This window comes from Spea bombifrons, chromosome 10 (genome assembly GCF_027358695.1).
Source record: "Spea bombifrons isolate aSpeBom1 chromosome 10, aSpeBom1.2.pri, whole genome shotgun sequence".
NCBI lineage: Eukaryota > Metazoa > Chordata > Amphibia > Anura > Pelobatidae > Spea > Spea bombifrons.
In genome coordinates, this window is record NC_071096.1 from 6,785,938 (window position 1) to 6,798,475 (window position 12,538).

Below are 12,538 nucleotides of genomic sequence, written 5' to 3' on the forward strand. Positions count from 1 at the left end.
GTCCCAGAATCAAGCGTTGTCACGAGATCAGGCTTTTTTGGGGAGTGCCAATAGGACAGGGGTTAGAAAACTATAGGGTGTTCCCCAAAATAAACCCCTAAAAAATGACTTTGTTCAAAGTTTACTGATTCCATCTCCTTCATAGATGCAAAACAAGAATGTTTTTAAACTTTCCCTTAAACTATTGGAGAACATAATCTGTAAGCAAATTATACTGGTGTTTGCTTTTACCTACATCAGGTAGAATGTACTATTGTTTGGAGTAACTCATGTGTTCCTTCATATGTCTAATTCATTGGTCTCGGTGTTTGTACATATGGTCATGTGTCTCTATTGCAGCTGCTGTATCAGGTCTGATACTTGCTCCTGGTCACGTTATCCCTTATCTCGTATCCCAGCTGAGAGGAGTATCCAATCTGTCACTTATCAGTGTGATTATTAACAAACGCACACCTAACTCCCATGAGCACTTTTATTTCTCCCCGTGGCTGCCCTCTTACATTACTCCCCCTAGACTGGAGCAGCAGCTTTGGGGGTAACTACAGCTGTTGTAGGGGTGAAGTTGCGACACAACCCCAAACTCCAAGAGACCCAGTTTTTTGCAGATCCCATACTCAGTAAATCGCTGATATGGCATCATGTTCCCAGGGTTTGCCCCTGAGTTTCTACTCAAATCTCAATGTGACTGGAATGATTCTCGGGTCACACATTCCGGTTCAGAATTCTCCATATTCTATAATGATATCTGAGCATCCATATTTATGCTTTACTAACTGGCATATGACAGCTGAAATCCTTACTTGAATGCAGGTGGCTTCAATAAAAAAGCCTTTACCTCCTGTTTTCAAGATTAATATTCAAAGAATCTCAGGTCACCATCATTAGCGATTGAAAGTGTCCTCATTGCCTATAGGGCAAAGTTGTTACCAGTAAAAATAAAAACACAGATCACAACAGGGCCCTGCCACGACCACATTATAATAAAGGAGACTAAATCAGAACGTGCATATTTTAACTATTTCAGTGTCCATGGTACTCGAATAGTTATAACAGCCATAGCAAGGACCCAGGACCTCATGAGAACCTTCGCCATGGAGATGCTGCTTCTCATTTCTTTCTAATTGCTTTGAGTTTATGCAAGAGAGCGTGTACATTTTTCTTTAATGGTGTACTTGTTCCTTTAAGAGCATTGGTTGCTGGGAAATATAATGACAGGTATATAAAGCAGTTCCTTGGGGAGTCTCGAAGCCGACAAAAGGACAAGCTGCTAAGTTAGATGGCAGGCTCGCATCCCTGAAGTGCTCTATTGTTCTCTTAAACACAAACAAGCGTTCCTGAACTAAAGGAGTTGAGATAATAAAAATGGTAATTAGAAACCGTATGTATACCTCTTCATCCTTGGCTTTTATGTTAGTTATAAGCACTAACTATGATGAGGTCTGGTACATGTGCTGGCGAAGAGAGGAGGGAACGCAATTGGGTCACGTAATGCGTAATGTGTTACATGACCCTGCGGTAAAAGCATAGAGAGCCTGCATGTGAGGTAAGAGGGTGAGTAAGAAGTAGGAGGGTAAGGTACGGAGTGAGTATCTGTGTATGTCTGTTAGAGTGAAAGTGTATGTATGAGTGTGTGTTAGCATGAGTGTGTAAGTGTGTGTTAGGGTGTGTGTTAGTATGTGTGGGGATCTGATTGACTGAAACCCTGTAAATACCCCCAGGGCGGTAGAGAGTCCAGCAAGGTCACTACCTTTGTTCTAGGGCTAGACTGGAGTCTGTGGACAGGCCAGGGTCAGCAGCAGGTTCACCATTCAGATGCAAGTTCGAAGGTTAGGCCGAGGCCAGCAATAGGTAAACTTACTAATCAGGAAGAACCGTAGCATTGTCCAGGAGGCGAAGTCCAAGCAACAATACTAAGTTAAACTGAATAAGCAACCAGAAGGCATACAGGAACCAGGAAGGAGAAGGGAAACCAGGAACAGGTGCAGGGCACAGAAGAAGAACAGTGATGTTCTTAATTTTATTGGTTGCAGTAATACAGAGAGGGAGCCTGAGGTTTGAAGACCTTGGTAAGCAATCCGGCCTGATTTAGGTCAGCCCTACCCATTATTCATCTGACCGATGATGGCTTGCCATAAGAAGGAGGTTGACGTCACAGAAGGATTCATCAAGACGTTCCTAACCAACTGGAGAAGATTTGGTGCAGTAGTGAACTGTTCCTTGAATCCCTATCCTGAGAAAATCTCTTAAAGAGCAAAAATCTTCCAGGACGTCAGCAGAAACTCTACAAAAACATCCTAAGAACACAAATGTTCTAGAGATTTCCAAAAAAGTCCCTGGATGCTTACATTTTCTGGAACAAGATTCTATGGATTCTGAAGTGGAACGTTTGGGTTGGCCCGTTGTGCCGGAAGATAAATAAATACATTATTGCATTCCAAATGAAGTAATGCAAATCAATGGTCAAGCATGGTCTCAACAGGCTCATGGTCTGGGGGCACTTTGCTGCATCAGGTCCTTGGACGACTTGTCATCATTGAGAGAACCACATATTTTTCTTTATATTTAAACCTGGCAAGACCTGAAATACGAATTCCGTGTTTAAACTTCACAAAGGTCGCTGAATTAAAGTGGTTCTGTATAGAAGAGTGTGCCAAAATTTCCCCACGACGCTGTGAGAGACTGGTCAGTAACTACGGGAAGAGTTTCATTGCAGTTATTTCTGATAAAGGTGGCAGAACATGGTTTTATGTCTAAGAAGCCAATTGCTTTTCCCCCCAGGAAAACTGGGATGTTTCATGATTTTCTTTAAAAAATAATAAATGGCATAAGTATCAAACAAAATATGTGCTCGTGAATCACTCCTAGATGAAGCAATTCTCCTGGTTGAACATGTTGTTTGCTTCTCTGAACAAAGCAACAAGCCAGAATATCGGCCCAATTAATAGAATCACGTTCCAAGCCATTTCCCACTGTGGTTGCTCGCTCAGCTCACGACTCCTTTATTGCTGACCAGTCTGACACCAATTAGACATTTTTTTAAGAGCATTTTACACTACTGTATAAACTTTGACTTCTCAAATGAACAAATTGATGTCACGAGGGCCAAATTGCCTCGTTTCACAAAGGATCAAAGAACATTTCTTAACAAATCACTTCATTAGCAGGATAGTTAGGGAACCTTTACATGTTTAAGGTTAGGTATGGCAGCGTGGTCACCATTCCCCAAATTTTACAGATATTTCAAGACGTTTAAGCTGAGTATGTTTCTCAATTATTGATGCCTTCTCCTATTCCAATTAACTCACCATGGTATGTGTTGTTATTGCCACATTAATATTCTTTTGGCCACCCTGGAAGTGTTTTAGCTTTTTGGGCTTAATTAATAAAAAAATAAGCAAAGATCAAAACTTTTACATTTCCAGAAAGATGCTCGGTGGGGATCAGACCCGCGTTGGCCATCTAGGACACCGGGGAACAGAGTCACACACTCACTCGCTCAATCTCATATCTGGTGCTGCAGCGTGCAGCCAGCAAGAGCCGATCATGGGTGCCGGTGGGTCCGTAGGACCCAGGTAGCACTTTGACAGGGGCGGCATGTTCCCTGGTAGGGATGCCCACCATCACCCATTAGAAAACATTGGGTGCTCCTATAACATCTGTCCTGCTCCACTTATGTTTATGAGGACTTGTTGGAAATGAGATGCATATCGTTTTCAATTCGCCATATCTTACGACTTTGCGGCTTTTGAATCTGTACATTCTCATTCCACTCTTATGGGTACCTTTCCCATTTAATGACCTTTCCAATATCCCGAATGTTCCCAAACAATTTCCTTCATCTCATAATATCCTGAAACTCAACTACCTTTAATAACTTTGCACACTGTATATTCCAACCGACGGTTCATCCGAAAGTGCTTTATCTTCTACTGTTCGAAAATTCCATACTCTTACAAATAGGAAATTATAATGGTGTCTCCTTAACGATCTCCTTCATGCTATGCTCACCTTCCTTTTCTGTTTTATACCACGATCCTTCTTTCCTTTGTTCAGCTACCTTCCTCCTCTCGAGCCTTTTCCCTTGGCCACACATCCTACACATCTCCTCGCAACTTGTTTCTGTACCCTTCGCTAATTAGCCGCTTCCACACATTTCTCTAATAAGCCCGCTCTCTTACTTTGTGTTCTCGAAGGGATCCTGCTAATGAATTATGTTTATCAAGCAGCTAAATATAAATCTCAGAGCTGCGCAGTGTACTTGTCATTTAAATATCAACAGGGGGAGAGGAGCACATTCTGTACCCAATTACCGCGGGAAAGAGAGAAAGGAAGAAAGGAGGAATAGGAAGGTGTGGAGGGGGGGGGGATTCTAAAACCTTAGCCAGACTTCATAGCCAACCATACAAGACAATAAATATTTACTTATCTTTAATTTTTATGAGTATGAAACCTATTTATATACTCTATGAACTTGCAGAAGGTGAAGAGTACAACAGCTGGAAAATGTGCCACCCCAGCAAACCTGGGGGGGGGGGTAGTAACTGTGAGGCAGTAGGGGGAACCTGTATATGATCAGCGCACTTTGGAACTGGTGGGTCAGAGGAGGGCTGAAAATAAGTCAGTAAAACTGCCCTGTGGTTAGATAGTTGAACCTCAACATGCTCGGCACTGCATTCAATGTATGAGGGTTGTTAGCTTGATCTTGACAGCAGTTTCATGCCATATTTTGCCCACATTACGTGATGTCACGTTATATGGCAGTGATGTCACACCCAGCACACAGCATTCCCTTGTGTACAGTGTGAATAACAAATTAAATTCTGCCTCAACATAGACATTGCACGTTCATATGATTCAAGATACCTGAGGGTCAGGACATACGAAGGGACAGCAGGTCAGTAGGAAATAAATAAGTCTTATTGAGACTGTCCTAACTAAATCAGGTCTGTTGTCAAGTAAGCCAAGTGCCAAAATGTCTTGCCAAGTGAAACGTTTGCACCCATTTACGTTGTCTCACAATGCTTTCCGATACTGCCCATTGACTTTAAACAGTAAATATTTTCATGTGATATTTAGGTGGCAACCCCTGCTGACAGATCACACTGTGTCAATTGTTTAAGGCACAACCTGTGTAACGCGTTTCCTATGGCATTCATTAGTCAGCCGGACACCCTGGGGTGTCTATTATTGGTCTCGGATTTTTCACAATGCGACATGAGGAGGCCTTGATGAATTTATCATGCCGAGGGTAGAAATTTAAAGGGCACTCTAGCTTAAAAAATACTTGCCTTTAACAAAAACTATCACTGTTTTGCAAAATATGAAAAACATAAAGAACCAAGTAGCATCAAAAATTAAAAACGAGTGGTTTCCTCAGTACGGGGGTTTTACCCGAATCTGGAGGTTCTCAGGACATGCCTGGAGGCTAGGGCAGATTTTGCTATGTCTAAGTTTGTTGGTTACTTTATAATATTGACCACGGTTTCTTTACCCAAAAGCTTTTAGCCGCTTCCTAATGCACCACATGCAAGTTGAGACTGGTGGCAGCCTGTGGCAGGACTGGCATTATCTAATCGACTTCTTGTCTGAACCTGGCTGTCTGAACCATTCAATAACAATCAGCAGCTTAACAATGAGGGATAACTAAATGGGGAGATGCAGATGCCGAGAACAGTAGGTTAATCTACCTTTCCTTGTGACATACACATAAGGCTGGTTATAATACATACATTTTGCTTATTTTAAACTATAAAGGCAGCTAAATATGTTTATTTAGTGCACAGAATTATAAAATGTAGGATTTGGAATTTTCATTAAATTAGAAAATAAGAACCCGATGACACCCAATTAACACTCGTATTAAAGGCACTGCTTGTAATTATTATACTTAAAACATTTAGGTAGTAAATTTAGGTAACAGTGATACAACTCACCTTTTCTCAAGCAGACCAAGATGTAAAAGACGGGGTTCCTACCCAAAACTCTGAGTCTGTAAGGAAAGGAAAGCAGCCTGATCTAGCCAGACCTTTGGGATGTCTGTACATTTTCATTTCGGTAGATCTGAGTCCTCCCCGCCGAAGCACAAAGGCGATTCTGCATTAAAAGAAAAAGAAAAGATGAACTAATAAACAAAAGTATATACACTGTATATATAGTAAAATTGAATAAATTATTCACATATATATTATTTATAAATATTTTATTTTTTAATATTGTGTAAATTCACAGTGTGTTAAAATGCTAATTTTTAATAAGAAGGTCTTAAAACCTTTATATTTCAGTTTGAGTTTTGAGTTTTGTCATTAGGCGGAATGGTAACGTTTCATTAGCAAGCTTGTTAAAAACCGATAAAAAATTAAATAAATGAAAGCAGATAATTGCTGGGAAGTCGTTAACCTTTGGCTTGCCAGATAATTTTAATGATCACACTTATTGTAATTTATTTGGTAATATATATAGTGCTCTGTTATGGTACTACTAAATATTTCTTTAATTGTGGAAAATTTTTCCCCTTTCATCATTTTAGCCGGGAACATCACTGGGAGAACTAGATTTCTTACAGATCAATACATGTAGAAAATGAATCTTATATATATATATATATATATACACATATATATTTACTGTATATATTGGTTGATGGGGTATTAATATAGAACTCTTGCTCACCCTATATTGCAGTAATATATATATTATATAACGTAATAAGGTACCAAATTCACAATAAATGCATCTTCTAAACATTTTTGGGGCATATAGAGTGGCGGGGGGCAAGAAGAGGAATATCAGCAAACCAAATATATTTTTACAAAGAAAATTGCAAAATAATATTAATAGCAAACTAATTTTACTTTAAGGAACTCTTAAAAGGTCATGAAGGATGTGCATACCAAGAAATGAGAACTACTGAAAGACAAATGTCATGTTCCAAGGAAAGTTCTAGTTTACCAAAAAGCTAAGGGAAGTAGAAGCAAAAACAAAACCAATGGCACCAGAAAGGGAATAAATAAATCCGAGGTACCCCTAGGGCCACAGATCCATGCCTTGAATTATAAACAGCAGGATCACACGCCCTAAACGGCTGACCCGATGGAGCGACATATTCTTTCCGTATCTTTAGAACATTATTTATTGATCAGTTAATGTGAGTACCAGCAGAGGCTGATAGTATTAAGTCTTAAGAAATATGGACTGAACAATCTAATAAGTCTGATATTATTAGCTTAGTCTGTTTGGTATCCAAGGCAGAGGATGCTGGCGCTGCTCTAATCAGATTGCTGATGATACTGAGAGGGAAGGAAATGTGGCCGAGGTATAATGGTATAGCAGGATAGCAGTGAATGACCGATACGTTATTTTGAACTATACATGGGCTAAAATACGTATACTATGCTGGCCAAATCCTTCAGGAAAGGTGTAGATGAAACGTTTCTCAACTAAAAAGGTTTTAGTTATTTTTTCAGAAAAAATGAAATATATTATATATATATATATATATATATATATATATATATATATATATATATAATGAAAAAATGAAAATATAGAAAAAATGAAATATAATATATATATATATATATATATAATGATCCTGAAATATATATATATATATATATATTTCAGGGTCATTTTAGTACAGAAAGAACAAAGCCTATAAGAAGCGTATAAGAAAAGGGTAGTATAGGATGCCTATGGCTTGTGCTTATTGTTTTGGAGATAATTACATTGAAAGTAAAGGACTATTTTATTTTATGGAAGCCAAGATTTGTGGCAGGGCTGGTATTTAATACAATTCTTGTCCCGAAGTTCCCTCCCTTCTCTTCCCCAGCCTTAAAAAAGCTCCCGGAACCAATCATCAGCAATCAGCAACTTAACAATAGAGATAACTTAATGGGGGTTGGGATAACACGGCAACAGTACTAAGAACTTCACTGATATGCTGCACCCCTAGCATTCTAACTGGTGTGGACTACAACCCCCAGCATGCTCTAGCAGCCTTTGGCAGCCGGGATTCCAAGCTGGGTATTCACAGACAGAACAGACTCTGAACAAGTAATTACAAGCAGTGTTTCTGGATCAATAAAACCGCACAGTATAGGAGCGCACGGTACAGTCACACCCTCGCTTTACAGAACATTGGCCAACAAAAGAAATGCCTTTTCAACATTACAAATCACTAAGGAAGGGTGTTAAACCAAAACATCCACCTAGTACTGTTTTGTAACGCGTGCTGGTTCTTTCAGTACACATCATGTGTTTCAGTAACTGAATGGTCCGGATGGGGAAGAGTTTTTGTAAAGGGGGTATTTGTCCAACGACAGAAGTTGCTGTCTTTACAAACTGGTGCTGAATTTTACGACACAAACATCCTTTCACCGAGATTGCCGCATGCACACACACGCTACGGCTGCAAGCAAATTAGAGAAGGAAGTGTTAAAACAGGAAGAATCTACCAAAAATATCCGGATGAAAACTGCAAGGGGAAGCAAAAAGAGCTGCAAGCATTCAACGGCAGAAACGAAGTAGCAGGAACGGGGCTAAATTTGACTATCCGGGAACAGAAGACCAAGCGTGTGGTGACAGAGTAGTGATAAGGAGGTCCAGATGTGTGGGACGCGTGGCAAAGAACAGAGTGTTAACAAAGTGAAAACAAGCGAAAAGTGAATAAGAAGAAATTGTTTGGACGAATAAAGAGGTGAAACAGAGAGACTAGTGGAAGAGAGAAGAGGTAGATAGCTGAGGAGAGGAGGAATGGAGGAAAATATCTGAACAGTAAGAAGGTGAGAAGGGTCAGGATGAACAGAGACCTCTCACAGGAGACACAACATCTAAACTTTCATGAAGGAGAGAGTTTAGTGATTGAAGACTCATCGTGACGAAGCCAGACACACCAGACAGTGTCCATGTGGAAGAGGTATTCCTGGGATGTGCCCCCCATCGAACCAGAGTATTATCAGAGGTGAGTGTCACAGCAAGCTGGCTCAGGTATGGTTAGTGTTCTTTGAGAACCAGGTTGGGGTGACAGATCATTAGTACCCTTGGTAAACCAAGTGTTGTCAATCAAAGATAGCGGTGACTACGAAAAGCCAGTGGATTACCATTCCTGCGTGTCCTATACTCGACACAAACATGCCCTGTACTTTAAAACACGTCTTCCCCCCTCTTTGGGGCAATCCTACGAAACACGTGGGCTAATCTTGTGTGATATTACTGAGAATGTGACTAGAGTAAGACTTCACGTCCTGAGCACAAAGAAATCTGATTCACGTGGCACAACATAAAAGAAATATTGCTGTTTCCGAGTATTTGCCTAGAAATAGTTAAGACACGTGTTCACAATACCCTAGATATAGGAGCTCTGACAAATGCAACCTGAATCGCGGTCTCTCAATCTTATAAGATGATTGTGTCTGAGTATATCTCAAAAGAAATGTGGACCGCCGGGTGACAGCGGACAGGGAAACCGGCTTTGGGCTGGAGATGGGTGTTAAGGAATAACGTTGGATTAGAGACGTATGTGTAAGAATACTGGGTACCGGTATAGGCTGTAGATTGTACGAGCGGGAACCTGGTCTTCTCTATTGTTCCATCAACCATCCTCAGGCTCATCATCTTTTTAGTTTCCAAGGCAACAACCTATCAGTGCCCACTTTTGTATCAAATGAGGATTAAGTGTTCCCAGCTAAAATTATGAAAAATAATGATTTTTGTGAAGGGTTTGAGCATTCCGCAGTACTGCGAACGATGTTTCTAATGCTACATTAAGTTACAAAAAGGGGAAATTCAGCAGAATAGGCGGAACAGCACCTTTAACACGTCGGTACATTTAACATAGAAACATAGAATATGATGGCAGAGAAAAACCATTTGGGCCATCTAGTCTGCCTGTTTCCCTGCATAGCATGCGCTCATGCACATTAATATATGGCCAGCACTGCCTAGATGTCTGGCACTGTAGTGAAGGCTGTAAGAAGACGGGTCAGAGTGCTGTAACGAGGGAAGATGCGAAGGGGAGAACATGTCCCATAGATAATTATATTGCTACAATGAGATATTGTGTGCTGCCAGCTATGAGCTTAAAACTAACTCCAGGAGGAATCGCCTCTGTGCGGCTTATTGAATTAAAGCACTTTCTATGAGTTGAGACATTTAACCACCGCTTGCCCATGTGCCCTGTACCATCCTACAGCTTCGAAGCCACAGATCTACGTACGCCAGGGAAACCCAACCTTTTAACTGTCCAGCGTTTGCTAAACTACAAGTCCCATGATCCTCATTCATTTCTGTTCCTGAGGATCACAAAGCCCACAACCCTTACTCAGCTGCTTCCCTTGGCCATCTATGAGACTACAAGGCTTATGTTTTGGGAAGGGTTAAATCAATCTATTCAAAGTGTACGAGCGCGTGGGACGATATTGAGTCAGTGTCAACAATTGGTTTGCGATCAGATAGAACTCGGAAGGCGTGCAATATTTGGATGGCTTTTATAATAAAGGTTTCTGTAGGCTTTTTGTATCTTTTGATAGTTTGCTAAAGTCGTAGATTGAGGCTCGATGAATGAATAGGGTAGGAGCTGATATTATAAAGAGGCAGCAGATGTGGTCTATTAAGATTTGCTATAGTGCTAGACACTCTGACGTGCTGGAGGTTGGCGTAGAAAATTAGGAGAACACGACCTTGGGGAAATCATGCAAAACCTGACAAAAAAAATCATTAACATCTAGGTAAGTAGAGGGCTGGTTTAATTGAAATATTGGAATATTATATGAAGCCGTTGGAGCTGAAAATTGTAGATTATCGGGTCCAGGTCGAGGACATTTACATTTTTTTTTAAATTCTGAGGATGATAGAACATTGTGTAAAACATTTACTTTTTTTTGTAAAAAGGAAGGGAGGAAAAAAAAAAAATATATGAAAAAATATTTTGGAAATGTCACGTACATCTCAGCAAGCAAAATAAAAGAGATAAGATATAAGATATATAGAATAAAAAAAAGTTCTGGAAATTAAAATCACTGCTATAGAAAGATAGAATGAAGGACAAATAACTGAAGGGAAAATATAATTTATAGAGAGAGAAAAAGCAAAGGTTACAAATCCAGTTGAATTTTTTTAAAGTTCTGTAAATTCGAAGATGAACTGTTACATCTGAAATATAATTGTATCCAGCCCAGAAAATTATCTATAATTTATTATAAATTTAATATCCTTATGTAATTTACAGTTTTTCATTATTCAGCTTGATATTTTCCACCCATTAATTTAATGCTAGTTTTCTTAATTTCCCATAGTCCCCATGTGAATTATCCACAGACTGAGCATGAGGTCATTTTTATATTACTGAACAAAAAAAAGGAAGGAAAACTTTAATATTGTTATACATAGATATGAAAATTAGAGATCAGTTACCCTTTGAAGACGTTGGCGCTGTGGCCTGCTGATGGGTGGACCAATGGAGAATCCACGGTTCTCAGACCTCTGAATTTTTTCTGTAGGTTAAAAATAAAAGTAAGCAGGAATGATTTGTAACATTTACTAATATACCATCTAGGAACAGCAGAAATGTTAGATACTAACTTAAAAGTATATCCAGGAGACCCATTATTACAATGTTAACACCGATCCAAGGGTTGAGTGCATGGAGATGTTTGATTTGGTTGGTTTTTATTTAGTAAAATCTGGTTCAACATCATAAAATGTAACGTTATGCAGCTGTTAATCATGCTATAGTGCATCTTTGATCTGGAAGATTTAGGAGTTCAATATTGGTATTCCGGACTGAAGTTCTTTACAGTCATGTTTGTTTTAGTTTATTTGATACATTCCTTGCTTATTATCTCTATAATTTCCAAACATATTCTGGACTGATTAGGTTAAAAAAAAAATTATGAAAAGTAATTTTTTAGGCTTTCATAAATGTTTGTAGTTTACGGTCCGGTGGCCACTGAAACTGACGTTTATTTATTTGTTTAGTGTGAGGTTTGACGTTAGGAAGGAAGTCCTATAAGTTAAATCAAGTCATGGCTTCTTTGTATCGTCTTTGTCTTCCTCTGGATGAACCAAAGGGAAGTAGGTATTCCAGCCACAAAGCCATATCCTTTCCAGATGGAAAATGCCCCTCATTTAACCCTCGCAGACTCAACCAGCTAATGGGAATCGTGTTCTGAGATTGAAGGACAGAAGCCAAGCACTTAGCGTCTCGTGGAATAAACAGCTGATTTGTTAAGCAAACGAACCATAGCAGATGTGTCATTTTATTCTTCCCTCTGGAGCTTAAATTGCATAAAAGCAACACATATTTTAAAAAAAAAAAAAAAAAAAAGCTTTTTTTCAGTTTCTATGGCAACAACCTATAAGTGCTTTTGTATCAAGTAACAAATATGTGTTCCTGGTTAAAAAAAAAATATGAATGAGACAATTTTTTTCGAGTAAAGGATTGTTTTTCGGCCGTGCTTACATCATCAGGTGGCCACTGGCCTTAAAGTGTCGGGCCCCCTTGTTCTATTGCCATTGAAACTATGGGGGTACTTGTTTTAGG